The sequence below is a fragment of the Dermacentor variabilis genome, chromosome 7 (assembly GCF_050947875.1).
Source record: "Dermacentor variabilis isolate Ectoservices chromosome 7, ASM5094787v1, whole genome shotgun sequence".
NCBI lineage: Eukaryota > Metazoa > Arthropoda > Arachnida > Ixodida > Ixodidae > Dermacentor > Dermacentor variabilis.
The window spans coordinates 122,442,164-122,462,900 of NC_134574.1; the positions used below are offsets into that span (position 1 = coordinate 122,442,164).

The window sequence follows — 20,737 nt, forward strand, 5'->3', positions numbered from 1 at the left end:
AGTAAAATGCGCTGAATTTAGGTGTCAAAGTGTTTATTCCTGCCAGCATACTTTCGAGTGGCTTAAGAATATCTTGAGGCTTGTGCTATGTAAAGATTTCCGGAGGTCTTTCCTATTTCTTGCGTGGCAGTTTTGACTGTAATTTTCTTTCTTCTGTGAAATGCATAAACCAACATAAGAAGATTCAGTAATTCAACAAACTTAGGTTGCAAAATAATTAAACAGCCATCCACAGTTTTTGCTACATTCTTGAACAAAGACTAGGGAGCTCATGAAATGTGTACTGAATTAGCTGATTTAGCCCTGGAAGGCTAAATATGTATCCTTCAGTGAGAGGTAAATCATAAAATTATCCAGGATATTTAGCACAGACAGGCAAAATGCAGTTGCTGAAGTGAAACTGCACATGATAATAACAGGCAATTTTGTACATTTCAGACTAAACGCTGCACAGTAAATAAATGTTTATTATCACCTTCTTTCACAAAACAAACGGACACATTCTAAATATCATTCGTAACATTAATGCACAAGTACAAGCACCTATGTGTAAGCACAAATATTCACAAAGAAAATACGGTTGAAATCACTGCAAGCATAGCGCGCAAAGAACGATCCACAAAGACTAGACATGACAAGCGCTTGTCCTGTCTAGTCTTTGTGAATTGTTCTTTGCGCAATATGGTTCCAGTGTAACTATGTTTTACCAACCAGCCCAAACCTAGACTCTTCTAAGATCACTGAATGGAATGTAGCATTGCCGTAATTTAAGGAAAATAAATACTTTTATAATCTATTTGGCAGTATATAAACTTAATGTCGTGGTGACTGTTGCGTCACATCGTTGATGCCAGTTTTTTATATATGGCAATGAGCTGTAATAAAGCGTTAAAGCTAACTGGCAACGTTGTCCTACTTATGGCGCCGTGGCCAGGTATAATCAAGGAATTGATTTTATCAATTCGCATTGAGAAGCAGATAGCAGAACACGACGTGACCTCGGAAGATGCAAGTGACCAATGTTCAATCGCCGGCCACAAAACATGGTAAATGACGTTTGTATGGGGATAACTTTCACTATAATGGCTAAATTAAAGAAATCTTATGGCGACTCCGTGAGGCATTTGTTACAGAAGTATGGTAAAAGTGTGTCGTCTAATGCACATATAGATCACAGAAAAATTTCAACGTGCTGTGCGAGTAATTTGAATTTGACAACAAACGAGCTACGTTGTCATTTGCACACACAAGTGGCAACACTTTACCCATTCACCCATTTACATTTTTATCGTGAAAAGGTATCTGTGGCGAAGAGTTTTTGTTTTATTGCTCGCGAACTTAAGTCAACTCTTTCAACTTATAGGTTCCATGAATTATAGTTGCACGCTCCATGGAATTACCGCGAATCTGTCGAATCGGACGATATGGAACACTAGCGAATATTTTCTGTGGTTAGACTGATGAAGTATTTTTCTCAGTAAGACGTCAGTGACAAACAAACGTCCGATGGCTATCACGATTAGTCCATAGTTCGAGTTTTCATATGCGACATCCTAACTACAGCTTGCAGACATTACTTCTACACAGATTGGAAAGCCTCATCTCTATTGATTGGCAATCGTCCGACAAAGGGACTCAGTTGTATATCTCAGAACAAATATTCTGCGAAGGACCAACTGAATCAGCCACGCTGAAAACATGTGACGTATGCACCTTGACTGCATAAACTTTTTGATGCAGTTAACATTCTTAGAGGATTTTACTCGCTTTGCGGTATGTCTCATTTTACTTCTTTTACTAAGAGACCTAAGTTGTGCACTAGCACGAGCCACATGCTATGTATTGGCTGCTGTCTCACCGAGCTAATATGGAACATTTCGTATGTGCCCGAATATTGTTGCTGGCTTCTCTGGGACTTATTAAACATGGGTCCTTTGGTAGATGTTGTTATGTATGTACCCGGACAGACAACTTTGACAGAGTATATGCAATAATGTTAGGAGTTCAATCTATGCTAATCCCCCAGAATGAGTGTGCGAAGGTTATGCATGAAGTATGTTGCCTCCAAGATGTTGGGCATGCGCCCCGTTCACAATTCCCCTGCGTCGGGAGCGGCAGCTTGATAGAGTGCCTTTACAAAAAGTTACAACCAGGATGCAGAGAATATTCCCGAGTTTTAACTGAGATATTATAATTATAACGTGTACTCTGTATATTGTTCTTATATTATTTCCACGATGTAGCACGCCGTAAGCGTGCTACATCGTTTTCCTGCAGTTATGATACGCTGCGTCACTGCATTGGTGTATTGCTAATCGCATTAATATCAAATTTGTTGTCAGGTGAATACTCCCAATTTTTTTTGGAAATCATTGACTGCAGAGCGAATCTCCCAAAGGCTTTTCGCAAGTTGAAAACTGACAGTCTTGTCGATAAATGTTCTCCCGCAGGCCCATATATTTTACAATGATTAACTGTATGCAGTTCTGTGATGTTCAAGCGTCGAAACGCAACGTAAACAGCGTCCCCATTGTAGAGAGCGGATTGTCTGGGAAGTTATGGATCACTGAGCCACTATTGCAAAGCTGGTGCGGTAGACCTAGTACATATTATGATATGCGATAGCATAGCAGGTATGACACCATTGGAAGACAGGCATGGTTAACATAGGTGTAAAATATCTTATCTCCACCCATGTAGACAGCTCCGTGAGCTTCCTTGATCTTCAGCCGTGAATTTCTGGCTTTGTCCCCGCTGCTTTCACCGTTTTATTTCTTTTATTCTTGGCTCCCAGTCGGCCCCATCGCAGTTTCCTACACTTCAATATTAGTCATGGTTGCAGTGCCAGGCGGTAACTCTGGCAGTTTGTTAATCTGCGTATACTTTATCTTGTGTAGCATAAGAAGAACATTCACGAGACTGATATTCAGTGCGTTCGCTTATTGAAGGGTGCATCCCGTGAAGGCTGCGCTTCAGCAATTAAATTTGAGTACAGCATGTAATCGGCTTATATCCGAAAAATATTTCTTGAATAGCTCTTCGCTAGACATTCCGCGCTAGCAGGACATGCGCGAGAAGTACTGTGAGTTCGTCGTGACCTGAATTTAAGTAGTAGCACATTCGGTGTCACACCTAATGGAGTACTGTATGTGGCAGAAAGAGACGATTTTTATCGTGCCTTCGTTATTTTCCGGTGGTTCATGGATAGCTTAAATATACACTGTGTTCTAAAGCATATGTTGCGCTTTTATTTTTGTTGTTCAAGCACTTCAGATTGTGCTTAAGTGCTCATTAATCTTAGAGCTAATAAACTTTCAATATTAGCAGCATGTTTGTAGTTCAGACGACCATATACACTAAACTTGAATCAATTTTGAACAAGACAAATCAAAAGACCTGTGCGAAGGACGGTGTTCCCGGTGCAGAAAGCGCTTGAAGATGATTTTTGAAATTCTTATGTGATTCAATGAAAGCTTCAGAGTGAGATAAATAACGCCCGAAACTTTATTTCATCGCACGCTCCATATTTTTTAACGCATTTAAGACAGGGCCGCTGGCATCCACAATTGAAGCTACAGAATCAAACTATGATTGATATTGCTTTAAAGAAGTGGCTCATATACGAAATGTTTTCTCCACAATCCTGTTACAAGGTTTAAAATCTTGCAGAGCTGCTTCAAAACGAAACGCTAAGTGCGGTTTGTGTAGATAGTGTAAATTTTGACCACTGACTCGTTAAGCTTCTGCAAAAGCACAGTGAGCTTAACAAGAGGTATTTCTCTCATACATTAACTTGTGCACATAAGCACATACCGTACCATACATGCCATACATACGCACATACCGTAAGCCCACGTGTGCTGCCTTCTACTTGTATGGCGTTGATTTTACAGGTTACGGAAACATAGTCACCCAACCACGTAAGTGTTTCAAGCTCTTCTGAATTGCAGTTTCGAGTCTTCCTACATCGGCGACCCCCTAATATTTCTAGTGCATGGTGGACGTACCGGCGGAGCGTTTCCATTCTAACGCTTGTAGGGAGAAGATGTCGCAATTCAAATATTCTTATAGTCATATAGCGCTGCGCTACTGCTTTACCGCTGTTGCTGTCGTCTCCGTCACCAGATTGGCGCGCGCTAGGTGAGCAGAGCCTGCTGCATACGTGGCGCAGATTAGCTCGCGCGTGGAAACCAGGCAGCAGTCACAGCTTGTAGCGCTATGGTAGATGTTTGGAGGTTTGCGTACCCGCACGCGGCCAATCGCATGCGCTGAACAAGATACGACGTTTGTAGCACTTCGCGGGCAAGCTGAAGAGATTAAACTCAGAACAAAAGCTGAGGAGCTGTGATCCCCGTAGCATTTGCTCTAGTTTGTAGCAACTGGAGTTAGTATGGAATCTTCCAATAGTCCCGTTTTTTTTTTGGCTACTATTGTTTCACCTGTGTGTACGAAAAATGCTTCTTGTTCGTCCACATCAATATGGACCAGTGTTATGACAAAGTAAATTGTTTGCAAGGCAGGAAAGGTTATTTTACCTACATTTTCTAGGCACATGTTGAACGGTAGTTTTCATCATTCTTCACTTGAATGCCATATTTTATGTTTCTAGCACATGGTCGCGTAGTTAGTGCCATAGTAGATTATGTCTTGTGATTGAGAGAGAGAACGAATGGGAAGAACAGTCTCAGGAGTAACGTAATGATTCGAAGCTGTCATGTGACTGCGCACGGCGCGGTTGCCTACAACTCAAGTTTTGCTCCGTACTGTTCGTACTTAGAATAAGTCATCGGGCTGAGCCCATTATAGACGCGAACAAGCAGGAAAGTTTATATGTGTGTCAATGTTAGCTCAATAAGAATTGAACAAGTATAAGTATAGCATTTAGAATAGCACATGATGAAGTTTGAAATTTCCCCTGTCTTAATATGTACATTTTATTTTCCGTCTTTAAACGAATCAATTCACTCAATCAATTACGCCAATTACATTTTTAATTAATTACTTTACGCCACATATTTCAAACTACGAATAACAGCCGCTGAGTTCGCACGGCGTGTCCGCTTGGAACCAGTTAACTGGACCGCCCCCCTTCTGATATATTAGTTTTCATATTGTCCGTTGAAATGCATTGGTGTTCCAGTTACTTTTCTGCTTGAATGCATGAAACAGCGATTTCTTTTAAACAAGCAACTGGAATGCCAAAATATTTCGTCAGGCCATTCGAATTATGAAGCGTAAAGTAAATCATAAAGAAAAGTTTATAAGCATAATTGGGTTAATTATTCCATTGAACATCTTCATTTCTCGTAGAGGCAATGGCCACTTCTGCGAGTAATTTAGATCAAGGGTTAGAATTGTGCTTCTCACATAGGTAATATTTAAAAAAATTTGCTGCAGCTAAAGAACGAACCGTACATAATTTATTAAACATTTCCATCTGCGAGTTCTACGAAGCCATATTCTACTAAAATGTTCTGCTAAACAATATACTACACTGGGCTTTTTATTAGCGGCATAAGCCAAGCACAACAGAGCCATTATCCTCGTCAACCTTATCACTGTCGCAACATGCCATTTGCGGGTTGTGGCTTCCCGCGTGAAGCGAGAATTTGTAAGCGCCGGTCCTGTGTACTTGTCTCCTCCTGGTTTCTTTCGCGCTTTTATTTTGCTTTCATGCACTGTTCTGGTACTTTTGCCTCCTTAATGCTACTGCATTAAAATTCTGTACCTTCGAATCATGCTTCGCCGAGAGATATGGTAAAGTTTAATAGGGACTAGTTGCTTTGGCTGTAGTATATTTCGGGCTGACACAGCGTTGAGAAGTTGTTGAGCACTATAGGCTTATATTGTGAAAGGCAACTATACTGTTTATCAATGCTGACGTAACTTGCACCTGCGGAAAGTGCCGCAACGTACGGCGCGCATGCATTGCTGGGCACGCCGCGAGCAACTACCACGCCGACAGCAACACCACTGCTTCGAGTGAATCACTGCAAGGTCAGAGCGGTGGGTTTTAACGCCTCCCTGTCTCTTCTAGCCGACATAACGCATTGGCTTACGTCACGCTAACAACGGAAGCTACAGAAGCCACGTGAACAGAATTTCACCAGATATCGGTCGCACTTTAGGTGGGAACTAGGCGCGCCTCCTAGCGCTCGGAGCTGGTGCGTGCCACTCCGAAACAACCAACCGAATGGGTTCAGAGTACTAAAATTCAATCCGCCAAATGTAATACACGTTGTCGGACTGCTCCGGAGCACTTGAAAACCACATCCCGAATGTACCATTATTATGAGTGGCATAACAAGCACTAGGCGTTCGTGTTGTCCAGTGACCAGCGTCCCAACCATGTCCCGAGGCCATGTCACATTCGCTGCGCCGGCGTCGACGTGTCTGCCGGGAATGCCACGCGCTCCAGATATAGCCTAACATTGCCGGCCCTGCCGGTGCATATAATTTTCGGCAATATTTGCTGCAGGAAATAATGCCGCTGCGATCGTACAGCCACAATTTTAATAATGGTAAGTACATGGATTTGTCTCAGGTTTGTGCTTGTGGCTTCAGAAGTTATTGTGGCTTTGTTTATTGCTCGTTAGCTGCCTCCATTGGCCAAAATTTCAAATCAAGATCCACTTTTCGAAATACAGAAGGCAATACACTGTGCGAATACGCAAGGCAACCACTAATTCCCGCCGTTCCCCCTGTCGACGTGGTCATATCAAAACGTGCCAAGAGTCTGAAAGGACTGTCTGGCTGACGATAAATTATGAAGGGTGTTCCATGCCGCATCCATACGCATGTGTGCATTGCATAGTCGCTTCAACATTTGGCTTCTGCTTTATAGGTCCTGGGTTTGAATCCTGCGGTGGCGACAATTTTATTATTGTTTATACAGTTATCTATAACGCAGTATTCAGTTAATATGACAAGTTTGCCAACTCACGAAGCAGTTTAAAGCCAGAAGGGCAAAGTGTACGCAAATTCATGCACTACCCATCATTCTCATGCTCTCTCAACCGACCTTCTTGCAGCTTCTTGTATGAAAATTTATGCCCCGGGAAACTGTGAGCGGGACATCGACACATTGGCCCCCGACACCACCCAAGGAGAATTGATTTACTTTCAACGTGTCCGAAAACACCATGGCCATTGAAGAAAGTACATACTGTGTCGAAGAAATGATTTGGGGTGAAAGGGTTTTGTGCATTTTTTTTTCTTTTTTAATTTCTAACCGAAAAGGCTAGTCACTCTTCTGAGGGCGGATATAAAGAACCAGCTGGAAATGGTCCAAAGTATCAAAATGGTGTCCTGCATGTACCTGTAGCGTGCTAGAAGTTACAGCTTCAGTCGTATTGTGAAAAAACACGAAGAACTCGGAAGCAATATCTTTTCCAACTTGACTGGGAGCAACTAGCGTGTGCAATGGATTTCTGTAAAAAGGGTGGCGGGAATCTCGTTTTGTTCTCGCAGTTTGCCCGGATGCTCTCATTTGAGTACCCGGAAAATTGCTGTGACTTTCGACTGAAGGTCACTTGATAGTCACTGACAAGGAAAGCTAAAAGCATTTCATGCTTAAAAATTGTACTGCCTAACGCAAAGCGTCTACGAGGTCACCGATAGTATTCGAGCAGTGATACAAAAATTACTATAATTTCGTAAGAATGCGACTATTGAGGTATACAGCTTCACTGTGCTTGATGTATGAGCATGGGTAGAAAGAAAGCACCTATAGAGAAAAGGTGGTGATGTGTCCAAATGGCTCTCCTGTCATAAATATTGGCGGATCCCACGCACTGTGGGAATCGATGTAAGCGAAGATTTGTATGCTGTTTACTTTATTGACGGTAATCAGAGGTAATGTTGCTGGTTAATGTGTAATGTCTTTATCGTTCAGTCTAATACAAGAATGATGAGTCGAGGGGAAAAGTTACCTTGCGTGCAACACTGATGTTTGTCTGCGTAATCCACACAACACACAGAGAGACGTGTTTGCTTGAGGCGTTGTTGTGCGTTTGTTCATAATATCCGGGAAAGTTGACCCTCATCATTGCCCTATATTTCAACTATAGTTTAACACTCCTTCCACGATGTTATGTGCCGTATCAAGCAGATAGCAATGTCAACCTTCTCGAAGCTAATGAATAAGGGCGCACAACAACGCCTCAAGCGAATATGTCTCGCTGTGTGTTCTGTGGACAACGCAGACTATGCAAACAAACAGCAGTGGTGCACGCAAGGTAACAATTGACGTCAACTCACCCATAGTGTTGAACTAAACACTGAAGAAACTAAACATTCGCTGTCAACATCACCGTTCATTATCGCCGCTGCGAGTAGACAGAACGGAGAGCTTCACTTACACCGATTATGACAGCGTGTTGCATCCGCACGATTTTTCTCTTTCGTCGTAAACGACTGTCTCCAGCCTGCCAGCTTTGGTATCATGAGTGGACTTGGTTAACTGTTGACCTTGAGATGACGCTGAGTAGCGTTGGTTAACAGTTGCGTGGTTATATAAGGACCCTGGTCATAACTTGCAAACAAAGTTGCCTAGTACAGTTGAGTCGGGAGAGCCGCTGCCGCACAATTAGTTGCGCAACGCATGCGTAATGAAGAGGTTATTGGATCAAAGCAACTTGCGGCCGGCTATTTGTTTCTGGTTCATATTAATTTGCATTTATCGTATCATTTACATATTTAGATTAAGGAAAACAAACATTTCTTTAAATAGTTCTCTTGGATTCAGTATTTGGGGAATTGATTCGTTTGTGGCTAAAAAAGTTGTACAGCTCATTTCCCCATATTTATGTTTTGTTATGCACGTCTGAAGCTTTACGTTGCATTTATACACCTATTCGCCACTGTGTACAGTGCTCGCTAACGTGCACTCTACGCAAGAAGCGTACAAAAAATTGCAGTGGTCCAATTACCAACAAACTACTCACCACAACGGCACACGCACATCTCCTTTCCTTTTTCGCATCTTTCGGTACTGTTACTGTCGCAGTGATAGCCCGGCAGAGGCACACAAGGGGCACCAGCACTAACTACAAAAGAAACATATTCTTATGACATTATATTCTGTAGTGGAACAAGTATATTCATAACACCTTGATGATACGAAAATGTTCCCCTCTTGCAGTACTCTATAGCACAATACTGTTTTCGAAATATATGTAGAATATATTCAAAATGCGCAGTTATCTTCCAGCACTGACTGCGTCCACTATTTTGGTTGCAGTGGAGCTGTGAGACAGCTGTGAGTTGCGACCCTCGGTCTCTTCTCCGTATGGCCGTGGGCCGATCCCAAAGTTAGTGCAATACCAGGCCTACCCGCGGTGGAGTTGAAGGAGGCTTCAGGCACTCCACCAGCTTACAAACGTATGTTTAATATCTTGGGTTCAAATATAACTCGTATTAGGCTGATCAGGACAGATACTACACTTTGACACGCGTCGGCCATGTCTGCGTTTGCACCACCCTCTCTTTGCCGGCGTTGCCAGCGCTTGCGGATCTACTTTCCTATCCTTTCTCTCTCCCGTGCTGGCAGTCTCGTCGAAACATTACGCGTGTCTGCTTTGCTCGGGCTCCTCAGGGTGGCAGACCCGTCATTCACGAGAACGTATCATACAAAAAAGAATGAAAAAATATGTGGGTCATGCGCTACACAGCTTTGCTGGTCATTCACCTTCATAGAGTTGAATTGCTCATGAGTTTACCCTTCTGCGTTTTTTCTTTATGAGCCTCTGTATCAAACAATAAATTCTCAGTTGGAAGTAAGCGGTCGTCCGGCTTGGCACAGCACCAGTTAACATTTTCGCTCGGAAGGCTTACGGGAATGTCCCAAGTTCGCGTAACTTTAGCGTAACGCTAAAATCCTAAGGGGAACTGCATCCGCTGCTGATAATGTCCTTGCAAAATGTGCGTCTCGCTTTTGCCACCAGGCGCAGATGCGGCAGATCACATTAATGTAAGATGTCGTTTAAAATAGCATGCTGATTATTATTACCCTTGCTTATTTGCCTTGCATTCACATACCATAAATCGCTCATATTTAGGAACAAAACTTTACCAAGTGTAGTGTTTCTCTCCATTCGTTTGGCAGGGCGTTGCTTACACATGCGAAAACGGTGGTAGCTTTCAAAACAGCATTGACTCTAAATGCACAAAACGGGAACGACACTAACTAATTAGCAATTATTACGTTGACGGAATTCATAGTAACACGGTAAAGTAAAGATATTAAACCTCGTGTCACAGAAGGAGACACATCGCACGATAGAGTCTAAACCAACTAAGAAACTATTTGAGCATGCGAGAATGAAGCATAATGAATTTTTTATAACCCTTCGAAGCTGTGAGCACAGCAGTTCAAAGTCAGATGAGCGCATCTGGGGCGGAATCCACTAAGCGAACTGACGAGAAAATTTTGGCGCAAGAAAAATCGTACGCCAAAAGCATATCCACAAAGCTGAAAGTGTTCATGACATCAGTAAGCTTGCGATACCCGTCGCTGCAAAAACGAACGCTGTATGAAAAAAATAAGCATATGTAAGGGTAGCACAGGTGCGAACTGCATCCCTTCGCCAATAGTAAGCATAAGTCGATTCACAAAACCTAAACAGCTATTACAGATGACCACCATCATAAGAAATCTCTACAATAGGGATGCAGATCTTATTAACATAATTATGTATGTGCCTCTCGAGCTGACGTGGGTAAGAGCTGGAAGGCGCTGTTGCGGCTGATTGGCCAGAGACCACAACTGATAGCCATGGATGGCGTGTGCTTATATATTTGTGGCAGGCTTTGATTTGTCATCTCAAAGGGCATGGATCTATTCTAGTGCATAATGGTTGAGCCTGCGCTGCTGTGGAAAGCAGTAACAATCACGATGTGCGGCGAAATTCTGCCTAACCTCTCATAGGCTGTGTTTCCGTATGCGTGCAATAGCCTACATTTTCATACTCGTCATGAATATGTGTGATGTGTGGTGCGCGACATGGTGCGGTGATCGGGACGCTCAGGAGCAGACAACAAGGAGTGCGCGCGCCGAGGCAAATTCCGTGCTGGAAGGAGAAAAACGACAACGCCGAAGAGTGTCCGGCACGTGAACGCGCGACGGAAGAAAAACAGCTAAAAGAAAAAAAAGCAAACCAATTAGGAAAGACCATGGGGCGTCAGGCAGCCGATCGGAGAACGCCTAATCGGCCAGAGAGAAGAAAAATTGGAGGACGCTTAAGCTTCGCCTTCAAGAGTGTAACGCGACAGCGTTCCCGTCGACCCGCCAAGGGGTGTAAGACAATGGGCTACGGCGCAGCGACTACGCGCCCCGCATCGGACGCGGTGAGCGTCGAGCAACGCAGCGTTCGGCGCGACAACGAAATGTGCGCCTGAGCAAGCGACGCACGCCTGAGCCTTAGAAACAGCTCGTTTCTAAGGCAACACCGCGTTCACTAGAGGCGCTTTTGTACCGCTTTGAAGCATCGAACTCGTGGCTCAGTGGTAACGTCTCCGTCTCGCACTCCGGAGACCCTGGTTCGATTCCCACCCAGCCCATCTTGGAAGGTGCTTTTTATTTATGAAGTGCCTGCCGTGATTTATCGCTCACGGCCAACGCCGCGGACGCCGACGCCGACACCGACACCGATGACACCGGCTTTTCTGCGACACGAGCTCCTTAACGCTATCGCGTTAAAAAGCGTGGTGCGCTGGCAGAAGAGAGGAGACGCAGAGGAGACGCCGGGAAGACGCCAGGAGGAGTTCTCCCGGAGATCGCCGGCGGCGGTGGAGTAAGGAAGGGCAGGGCTTGCTGTCTTTCGACTCGGACGATCATCGCTTTTTCCGCTGCTCCTTGGCCTTCTACCCGTGCGCGAGAAGAGGCTCTCGCAGCACAAGATTGTTTCCGCCTCGCCCGGAGAGCGCCCGCCGCGCGTTCGCCACCGTCGCTACGCCAGTTTGAGTCTGGTGACACGCGGTCCCGCGTCCCTCGACGAACTCCGGGCAAGGGAGAACCTGGAATTCCGTGCCACTCACATGCAGGGTGAGTAGAAGAACTAGTAGAAGAAATATTGTGGGGGTTGATCCTTCAATGCGTACAAGATGATCTGTTGTCGACAAGCCTTTTCTGAAGCCACACTCATACGGATCAAGTATATTGTTGAGTTCAAAAAAATGCATGAGTCTCCGAGGAATATGCGGAAAGTTCTCATGCAAAGTTGTCAGGTTTAAAATTACGGCGAAGTAGTCACTTCCATACAATTTACTGATGACGGACCATTCTAGATGAGGCAGAAGGGAAGAAGAACTGATTGATATATCTATTGCTGAATATGTGTTGTGTTGGACACTGTAACACGTCGGCTCCTTCTTGTTAAAAAGGCAGGCCTTAGAGGTCAAAAGAAAATTTTCAATTAATCGACCTCTCGCGTCGCATCGCCAATCTCCCCACATCGTGTTGTGGGCATTAAAATCACCCACGAGTATGTAGGGGTCAGGAAGATGATTATTTAGGTTATGGAAATCATTTTTTTTTTCAGGTGACGGTTAGGTGGTATGTATAAAGAGCACACAGTCACCAGTCTGTTAAAAAGGATTTCCCGAACCGATATGGCCTCAAGAGGCGTCTGGAGCGCAATCTGTTGACAAGCTACAGATTTTTCCGCAAATATTGCAACACCGCCGGAGGCGTCAGCCTCGTTGCGGTCTTTGCAATAGATTATGTACTGACGTAAAAAGTTTGTCTGTGTGGGTTTCAGATGTGTCTCTTGAACACACAGCAACCTTGTATTATGTTTGTGTAACAGTTCTTTATTGTCGTCGAGGTTACGTAAAAGTCCTCGTACATTGCACTGCGATATTTGTGTTTCCATTACGATAAAGTGTAGGGTGCTGTGTGTTTAAGAGATAAGGATTAATTCATGGGCCTTTTTCAGGCGCCGTGACGGGAGTTTTGTCTCTTTTGGAGCGATCGAGAGTGCCTCGCCGCTCCTTAGGTGCTGGTGGCGCCGTCTTGCTGGTGGTTGTGTCCATCGCCTCTAGCGAGGCGCTGGCACACGCTCTTCCGAGCGCTTTGTTTGGCGTGAAGGCCTCGGCACGTTGGACGAGGCCTTTGAGGTCACCTGCCCGGAGGTAGATGGCGCCGTCTACTGGGTTGGCGTAGCAGCGCTAGCTACAGCCGCCAGGGGGGCGGATGGCGTCACTGCAGCCTCACTGGATGTGGGACGGTTAGCCGCCGCAGACCGTTGTGGCGCTGCCCCTTGACGCGCCACTTCGGCAAATGTGTTCTTAGGCAGGTATGCCACCCGCCTACGTGCCTCCTTAAACGATATATTTTCTTTGACTTTGATCGTGACAATTTCTTTTTCTTTTTTCCAAGACGAGCACGACCGCGAGTACGCGGCGTGCTCTCCATCACAGTTTACACAATGCAAAGAGTTCTTGCAAGCTTCAGACGTGTGTTCATGGGCACTGCATTTCGTACATATTTGGCGGCCTCGGCAGCTCTGCGAGCTGTGGCCAAAACGTTGGCATTTGAAACATCTCAGGGGATTTGGCACATACGGTCTTACATGGAGCTTGATGCACCCGGCCTCGATCGACTCGGGCAGGACGCTTGAATTAAAGGTGAGTATTAGGTGTTTGGTTGCAATTTCTTTACCATCTCGCTTCATCTTGATTCTATTGACATTTAAAACTTTTTGTTCACTGAAGCCCTCCAAGAGTTCAGCCTCAGTGAGCTTCAGCAAATCATCGTCCGAGACAACTCCGCGGGTGGTACTCATCGTACGGTGCGGTGTTACTAGTACTTGGGTCTCCCCAAATGATACTAGTTTAGGCAGTTTCTCAAATTGTTTCTGATCGCGGAGCTCCAAGAGGAGGTCACCGCTAACCATCCTCGACGCCTTATAACCTGGGCCAAAAACTTCGGTAAGGGACTTCGATACAGGAATGTTGAAATTGTTCGCACTGGTTTAGCTGGTTTTTCAGAATGGATGATGTGAAAACGAGGGAAAGATTCTTTTTGCCGACCAAAAAATTGGAATAGTTCATCGGTGCGCCCTCAGGGAGTGGGGGGAAGGAGTAAGCCATAAAGATATGTGAGATTTCGGCAGTAACGCCAGCCACCCACCGTGGAGTCCTACAAGGGAACGCTGCAGGACCCGTGAAACACGGCGTGCAAACGCCAGCTATACGTTACCACTATAACCAAATATAAAATAACCTAGGTTGGCTATTCACACAAAGTTAACCCTTGCTGCCTGGAAAAATTGGAAGTAAGCGGAAGCTAGGAGAAGACAGGAAAGATGAAAAGTGAGAGAAAGACGAAGGCTAGAGGGAGAGAGACAGGAAAAGGCAACTACCGATTTCCCCCGTGTGGGTCAGTCCGGGGGTGCCGTCTATGTGAAGCAGAGTCGAAAGGGGTGTGTTGCCTCCGCCGGGGGGCCTTAAAGGTCCAAACACCCAGCATCGGCTCAACCCCCAGGAAGCCCTTTTCCCCAGACACGGCTAAGCCGCGCACGGCTACACGCGGACGGGTCCAACCCTCGTGTGCTCGGGTACGTGGTGTCGCAACACAACAAACGCCTGCTGACGCAGACGCCCCCGCGGGGCACCATGGAAAGAAACCAAGTCTTTGTTTTGAAGCATGACAACGCGATTGTGTTGAGGCTTCCAAATTGTGAAGCGAGGGAGCACAGAAAGCTCACTGGTAAGTTTGAAGTATTGAACTTCTGCTAATCAGGCTCTGAAAACGTTACACTCTGTGCAGAATGTGTGCCTTGCAAGTGTGTTTACTAGGCATGACTAAATCTTGGGCATATCTTAAGTAAGCAAATGAAAACGCGTTCTACGAGGCAAACTGAGCAACTATGCAGGAACAGGTGGAATACTAATATTTGGTGTAAGATTAAGAGATAGGTAGGGATTTTTGAAGAAAGCAAACGGAGCGAAGACATATATGTGGCATTATGTTAATGTGTACAAGAAGTCGAAAAGTTGTGCAAGGCTAGATGGCTGGCCAATTATTAGTCAACACAATAGGTTGACATAGTAGGAAAATGTCATTGTTCACAATAGAGAATGAAATTAGGAATGTTGCAGGCACAGCATGCGACTGGCGGAAACGAGATTGTATAAGCGGCGGTGGCAGTGGCGCTCGTGTTGAAATGGACGCTGAATATGCTGAAAGGGATGATGACTCACGTACGAAAGGTGTCACACAGTTAGAATGTCGTGGAAGTCTCACCACAGGTGCACCCGCAAGGTCTCTGTCCGTCGTAGTAGCAATAAGCGTAAGGGTGTTCTTTACTATAGCAATCAGGACGACATTGCGCAGCCGCTGAAAAAGAAGCACCACGTAAGTTTATTCTACATTCAGGACCTCCCTGCTTTCCCTGTGCTTGCTCTCTCTCTCTCTCTCTCTCTCTCTCTCTCTCTCTATATATATATATATATATATATATATATATATATATATATATATATATATATATATATATATATACATTTATATAGTTGAAAAAACGAAGCAGCACACTTACGAACATTGCAGCTTTTAACGTTTTGAAGTTTCAGCGTTAAAACATTAAGTGCGCTCCTTTGTTTCTTCAACTACATGTGCCACGGACCTACAGAACTTTTCCTTGAATCATATATATACATACACACATGCGTTCTCCTTGCACGTTTCCCTTCAGCTTGTAGTTGTATGTCGAATGTGCTGCTATTTCGTTTGCTAAGGTTCTTCTTGTCTACAGAATAAATTGTAATACGTCAGTCTCATTCACTAATGACAATATACTTGGTAAGCCTGAGTGAATTGAATTTTACCAATGAAAACCTTAACTATGACAGGCAATATATACAACGTTTTCCAGCCGGAAGAAACTTTCAAAAGTTTCCTGTTCCGGATATCTAAATTACATGAACAGATGGCCATTACTTCGATAAAAAACATTGATTCATTGAATATTTCACATAATGACGCAAATTACTAAATTATTACGAATTTAACAAGTTGTCTGACAAAATGCATTAGCGTCCTAGTAACATATTAAAGAAAACGCTATTTTATGCATTGATGCACAATAATAACTGGAAGACTAGTGCATTTCTTCAGACATTTTGAAAGTGAATATGCTGAAAGTGGTGCAGTCTTGAGAATTCGTTGCAATTGGATACCCCTTGTGAACTCACCGGCTATAATTCACAGATTGAAATGTGTGCTGTCTGGTAATAAATAAATGGTAATAAGCGTAATTAGGTTAGCTTTGATTTCTCGTACAAGGAATAGCCGCCTCATACAGTAACGTAGATCATGAATTGTACCTATGTGACCTGACACAGGCAATTTATTAGAATTTGGTGGATGTAAAGAATACCCTTTAGTGAAAAAACGTATTGAGAGTTGTCACCGAATAGATGAAGAAGCGAAGGAAAACGCGAGAAATTTCCGCACTTCGGTTCATAAAGGATATGTAGCGATAAACATGCTGCGATAAAAAGAATATGAATACTGTGTCAGGCTGCCTCAAATAAGTAAAGATGCTACAAAAAGTTACAAAAGAAAAAATTCTCCACCAGCAGAAGACCAACCCATATACTCCGCGTTACGCATAAATACCTACAGGAACGCCTCTTTCTCCGTACACTTAATTTGTGTATTTATGCACGTGTAATAAACAGTCATAAGAGTTTTGTCAGCGCCAGTTCTGCATGATGCGCCGTATTGGAACCATTATTTGAATTGCCTACTCTTAAGAGCATGTTTATAGCAGCCAACTGCCTTAAAGTACCTGCATACTAACTCGACGCATAGGCTGCCATGTTTGAAACTGTCGCTTTGCGAAGATAGAGAAGAATGACGGGGATCGAGATGCTCTATTAGTATCACGACGAAGGTAGGACAACAAATGCATGAAGACAACGCGATATCCATATTGGCTTGAGGAGGATGGCATGACGAGTGTCAGATGGCGAAGCCGAAGTGACGACGGTAGAATAGGCACACGAGCATCATAATGACAATTGTATTGCCACCACTGGTATACGACAACTAATGCAAAACGAATGCGTAATCGCGATGGCACGTGGTCAGTGTGATGACGAAAGGTGATTGACATAGGTGGAATGAGGAATGTGCAGGAATAGGAGGGCGTCCCAATCACGAGCCCATACCAAGTGGCCCAAGGTATTATATATCGTAGGTCTTTTGATCAGCGTAGTAGGCGCGATGTCGACAGCATGACAAAACTCAGATGAAGCTGGAATGGCAGCGATGGATGACCGCCATGGCGTCACGACCATGATATCATTCCCAATCACCCTAGCTTGAAGACGACTTGGGCCGCTATGTTGGCGTAAGAGGCTAGATAAATAGATAAATGGGCTCAAAATGCCTGAATCGAGCGAAGAATTGTAATCGCTTTAAAAGAAAATAAGGCAGAACCCATCTCACAGTTACTGACGACAGTAATGCTTTTAGCACAGAAAATATGTACTAACACATACTACGCCAGTCAAGTTTATTAATTTTGGTAACATTGATTCAAGTGAATGAAAGGTAATTCTGGTATTTTTCTTGCTACGGCCATAGACAGTATGAACTGTCTGCCGTATTGGCGAATATACTGCTGTAGCACTCGCTTGCTAAAGTCGCCAGTGAGCATGAAGGCCTGACGACCACTGTATAATGGCGCAGTGAGGTGATAGAAAAACAAATGTTCAATGATGTCGATAGGACAGAAAAGCTCAGATGACGACGACCACTTGACGAGGACACGATTATGACAACTGGGTCCCGAATTGCGAATCACCACGATAGCATAAGCGTGGTGGAATTGCGACAATATTAGGAAACAGGTGCATTTAGGTAACTGTCTAGCGGTTCCACAACAATGGCGATTGATGTCACGGCAGTGGCATGATCACAAGTAAATTACGACTGCGTAATTACGACATAATGATAAATATGGAATTATGTCAATGGAAAGACGAGTGCAGTATAATAACGACGCCATGACGAGAGAGAGAGTTGCCATTTTTGACGTAATGAGGAGGGTCAAAGAACAGCGTGAGGACATGACGAAAGTCTGATAACAAAGCAAGAACTATGACGATGGAACTTGCACGACTGCATTGCGACAATGTTATCAGAAAGAATACGTGACGACTACTGGTAACGATGACACCCTCACAAAGATGCCACCACAATGACAGCATGTCGAGAGCCGCATGACGCAGCCGGAGTGGAAACGACGGAAGGACCACGACAGCGTCACAATGACATTATGAAAACAGATGCATGTCGATTGTATGACTATGACGGCATGGCGAGATTGAGATAACAAAGGTGGAATGATGGTGATGCAACGACTACGACAGCATTACGACGACGGCATGACAACAAATGCGTGACAACGACTGCATGACAATGATGCATAAGCACCAATGGCGTCAAGATGACGGTAACACGAGAACTGCATGACGAAGCAGAAGTGATCACGATGGAGTGACCACAACAGAATTACAATGAGGTTATGGCAACTATTGTATGACGTATGTATGCCGAAGATGGGGTGGCATGAATAAGGTGATAAAGTTCTAATGATGACGATGGAACGGCTAGGAAAGCTTCATGGCCATGCGAAAACACCTAGTGGCCCGAAGTTCTAGGCAAATTATGCCAATGTTCGGCATAGAAGGAATGATGACGATAATATTACGAGAGTTAAATGACGAAGCTGGAAACACGACTGTGGCATGAGGACGTAGCCATCCAGATCATGTGCATGATGACAATGTTATGGCGACGATAGCAGGTGACCGAAATATGACAAAGCTTAAATGACTAAACTGGTATAATGAAGGTTAAATGAGCATTGCCGCATCTTGATGACCGTACAATAACAAATGCACCATGATGGCCCAATGACAGCGACGCCGTGACAACGATGACATGACGAGAGTCAGATGATGAAATTTGAAATGACCACGATGTAACCTCAAAGGCATCACCACGACAGTATGGCAACAAATGCGCGAGGACTCTGCGACGACAATAGCGTGGCGATGACGCCATGACGACGGTCGAGTGACAAAGCTTGAATGAGGACGATATAATTACAACGGTGTCAAGTCCAGGTACCTAGTGACCCATGCTATGAGACAACGTCGACGTAGTAGGCTTTAGGACAACGGCATGACAAGAGCTACATTGCGAAGCTGGAATGACCACCACTGAGCGAATACAACGGTATCATGACCACACACCTGGTCGTGTTAGACGGAAGACAACTGTATGGATGACTAGATAGATAGATAGATAGATAGATAGATAGATAGATAGATAGATAGATAGATGGACAGATGGATAGATAGATAGATAGATAGATAGATAGATAGATAGATAGATAGATAGATAGATAGATAGATAGATAGATAGATAGATAGATAGATAGATAGATAGATAGATAGATAGATAGATAGATAGATAGATATGCAGGCAGCCTCAAAGCGGCTGAAGTAGGCGAGGAATTCTAATTGCACTAAAATATTGACGCATGAATTGTATTCTGCAGATTGTACAGTCTGTAACATAAGTCGTCAAAACAGGTAAAAGCAAGAGCTACCAAGCTTTTGTGAATCATTCATCAAACTGAAGTACTGGAAATGCTATCATAAAAATGTAAATGATTGAATAATGTGTTTTTTATAAAACCTCATTGATTTGTAATAATCTATGTCTCGTTAAAGAAAGTTTTCAGTCGACAATGTGGAAGCTCCTTGAAAAATTGCTAAACAAAATAATCTTAACATCTTACCGTATTTTAAGTATGCGGACTCTATAGCTCCGGTGCATATAAATCTTACCTAGCTCACGCGTGTTTCCAATTTGTTTTTAAAGGTAGTTGTACATTAAAGGTAATTGCCACTGCAATGAAACCCGTTCCATAATATTAAATGTCGGTTGTTAAGCGTCTAGATCCTAAATATTGACATTATTGCTATTGAACCCACAAACATATGACTTGGCACATTTTTCGGTATTCTTCTTGCCTGACTTAGTCTTCATGCACTAGCCAACTTATGTAACGCATTATTGTACGTAAAAGCACATTCACCTAAATTTTTATAGATCACTCTTTGTATGTTTTAACCTCAAGCAGACTTAAAGAGGCACGAACAACTCTTAGCCACTGCGCAAGGTGCTTTATTTGCAACGGACGTGATAAGCAGTCTTTAAGAAACATTCTAACGTATTTAGTTTTTGCAGCATGTCATTTTCGTGCCGGTAAGGACACTCTATGAATTAAACATTCATAACCTCACCGTATTTCATTTATGACCCTGTTGTCAGGCACTCATGTTGGGCGACAAAGTGATGTTTAATGTTTTTATTCCTAATACCACGTTTTATATGACAATTCCACTTACTTAATGTTCCTGTTTCGATAAGCTTTAGTAGCATTAGCAATGTGATTGTCGAAAGAAAGCCCTTGCATGTCACGCTTGCCTGAAAATAAACAGAATATTATTGTAGGTGATGCCTGCTCTTCGTAACTGCAGTTCGATATCACTTCCAACACGCTCTGAAAGTTTCAGTCCTCATTGAAAACGTCCTAACTATGGGACATTGCCGGAAGTATTTTCAATCACGTTAACTTTTCTGGCTCATAAAAAGCGCCAAGTCACTGTTTTACATATAAAGAAATTTTTAATTATTCATTTATTCATA

The 20,737-nt window shown here is 43.7% G+C and overlaps 1 long non-coding RNA gene and 1 pseudogene across 1 annotated transcript; both read right to left on the reverse strand.

Moving 5' to 3' along the window:
• Positions 1-16: 16 nt before the first annotated feature.
• LOC142587857 (uncharacterized) lies at positions 17-20,490 on the reverse strand. The gene is made up of 4 exons (XR_012829628.1): positions 20,437-20,490; positions 15,248-15,340; positions 8,946-9,047; positions 17-153 (listed from the first exon to the last, which is right to left on the reverse strand). It is a non-coding gene; the product is annotated as an uncharacterized LOC142587857 (long non-coding RNA).
• On the reverse strand, positions 9,291-9,463 carry LOC142589104 (U2 spliceosomal RNA; annotated as a pseudogene).
• Positions 20,491-20,737: the final 247 nt, after the last annotated feature.